We start from the raw sequence: 3,135 nt of genomic DNA on the forward strand, positions 1-3,135 counted from the left end.
CAAAGAAAATTGTCAGGTGTGGTGGTGAACACCTGTAATCCCAGCTACTCAGAAGGCTGAAGTATGAGAATTTTAACCCAGGAGACAAGTCTGCAGTTAGCTTAGATTGAGCCACTGTACTCTAGCCTGGGCAACAAGAGCAAAACTCTGTCTCAAAAAAAAAGGTAACTTTCTTTTTCTTGAGGCTTTGAAAATCGCCTGTTCTGGTCTTTGTTAAATAATGAATGATGTCTAAATAGTAGGCTACAGGAATGAGGCATAATAAAATCTTCTATACTATTTTTTTTTTAAAGATGGAGTCTCACGCTTATTGCCCAGGCTGGAGTGCAGTGTCGAGATCTCTGCTCACTGCAACCTCTGCCTCCCAGGGTCAAGCAATTCTCCTGCCTCAGCCTCCCGAGTAGCTGGGATTACAGGCATATGCCACCATGCCCGGCTAATTTTGTATTTTTAGTAGAGATGGGGTTCCTCCATGTTGCTCAGGCTGGTCTTGAACTCCTGACCTCAGGTGATCTGCCTGCCTCAGCTTCCCAAAGTGCTGGGATTACAGGCATGAGCCACAGTGCCCGGCCCTATAGCATTTTTTACAGAGAATTTCAACCGCAAGAGGTCGAATAATTTGTTTCAGATGTTCTTTCAAGTAGCTAGTCACATTATTTAGCCTTTAAGAAAATTAAAGCTTCTAGTACTTTAGAATCTATAAACTCCTCAATTAAAAGATCTTTATGAGGAAATCTAAGAAGTTTGAAAGCAGAAGTAACAAATTTTCTAAGCGACATTACAGGAACATGGAAATGTAGAAAATTAAACCTAATGCTCTAAGAACTACATACACAGAAATGAATAAACAGGTCACGGACTTTGAAATTCTGTTTCACTCTGAGCAGCTTGGGCAAATTTTCTTGGCAGAAGGTGGTGAACTGGTAGATGAAATTTGTTAGTAATGCACAGTATGGAAGAGCTGAAAAGTCCAGTCCTCTAATAAGTAGTGTATGCCAATGAAAGGTAATTTTACAATCAAGGCTACACACCTGTAATCCCAGAACTTTGGGAGGCCCAGGAGGGCAGATCACTTGAGCTCAAGAGTTCAAGACTAGCCTGGGCAACATGGTGAAACCCCTTCTCTACTAAAAATACAAGTTAGAATTGGTGGTGCACACCAGCTACTTGGGGGCTGAAGTAGGAAAATCGCTTGTCCCAGGAGTTTGAGGTTGCAGTGAGCAGAGATCAACAGTCGGACCACAAACTTCAACACCTATGGTCAGTGATTCAAAAAAGCTTTATTCTCAGTAGGAGAAAAAACAGCATTAGAAAGAATGTGACTCTTAAGCATAGATTATTTCTTTTATAGAGCTTTTCAGCATTGAAATTTAGTATTATGTTGAGTATTATTAACTAGTGTTTAAATTTTGGACATCACCAAATTTAAAATTTAAAAAAGAGGGCAGGCGCAGTGGCTCACGCCTATAATCCCTGCACCCCGGGGCCGGGTACGGTGGCTTATGCCTGTAACCTCAGCACTTTGAGAGGCCAAGGCGGGTGGATCACGAGGTCAAGAGTTCGAGACCATCCTGGTTAACAAAGTGAAACCCCGTCTCTACTAAAAATACAAAAATTAGCTGGGCATGGTGGCATGTGCCTGTGATCCCAGCTACTCAGGAGGCTAAGGCAAGAGAATCGCTTGAATCTGGGAGGTGGAGGTTGCGGTGAGCTAAGATTGCACCTTTGCCCTCCAGCCTGGGCAACAAGAGTGAAACTCTGTCTCAAAAAAAAAAAAAAAAAGGCTGAGCTTGGTAGCTCACGCCTGTAATCCCAGCACTTTCAGAGGCTGAAGCAGGAGGATCACAAGGTCAGGAGATCGAGACCATCCCGGCCATGGTGAAACCCTGTCTTTACTAAAATACAAAAAATTAGCCAGGCATGGTGACACGTGCCTGTAGTGCCAGTTAGGAGGCTGAGGCAGGGGATTGTTTGAACCTGGGAGATGGAGGTTGAAGTGAGCTGAGATTGTGCCACTGCACTCCAGTCTGGGGACAGAGCAAGACTCCATCTCGGAAAAAAAAAAAAAAAAATAGAGCTAGGGAAGGCTTGTATGCTTGATAACAAAAGCTATCACAAGATTCTGCAAAAAACACAACCTTACACAATAGCCATCACAAACCTACACAAAAAATTCATCTGCAAAGACATCTACCCAGCAACTCCCTATCCAAACTCAGCCAGGCAACACCCTTGTTAAGGATTTTTATAGCCAAGGATATCATTTCAAAACAATTACGTAATCCTCTTCACTTTTTCCTTTGAAAATCTTTCTCCCTCTTTTTTTTTTTTTTTTTTTTTTTTTTTTTGAGACAGAGTCTCCCTCTGTCACCCAGGCTGGAGTGCAGTGGTGTAATCTTGGTTCACTGCAACCTCTTCCTCCTGGGTTCAAGCGATTCTCATGCCTCAGTCTCCCAAGCAGCTGGGATTACAGATGTGCACCATTGTGGCCAGCAAATTTTTCTATTTTTAGTAAAGACAGGGTTTTTGCCATGTTGACCAGGCTGGTCTCAAACTTCTGGCTTCATGTATCTGCCCACCTCAGTCTCCCAAAGTGCTGGGATTGTAGGCATGTGTCACCACGCCCAGCTGAAACCTTTGTCATTCTTTTTTTTTTTAAGACAGGGTTTCACCATGTTGGTCAGGCTGGTCTTGAACTCCTGACCTCAGGTGATCCGCCCGCCTTGGCCTCCAAAGTGCTTGGATTACAGGCATGAGCCACCACGCCTGGCCACCTTTGTCTTTCTTTACCTCCTCAACACATACACATAGCTGATTGCGGCACACATATTCCTATTGCAATGCCTAACTCCCGAATAAATCTCTTTTTTTTTAGAGAGAGCCTCTCTCTGTTTAGTATTTAGATTGACAGTGATAATGATCTTACGGGTGTATACATATGTCAAACTGTATCAAATTTTTACTTTAAATATGTGCAGTTTATTGTACATCAATTACTTCATTTAAGCTGTTTTTTTAAATGTTCATTGTTTTCCTATGTAAAATGGAGATTCATGTGACTATTTATAACTTTTTCCAACTTGCTCTGTCCTCTGTTAAAACAAATCTGTTGTATTCAGCTTCCAGCTAAGACAA

Source organism: Callithrix jacchus, chromosome 7 (genome assembly GCF_049354715.1).
Source record: "Callithrix jacchus isolate 240 chromosome 7, calJac240_pri, whole genome shotgun sequence".
Lineage (NCBI taxonomy): Eukaryota > Metazoa > Chordata > Mammalia > Primates > Cebidae > Callithrix > Callithrix jacchus.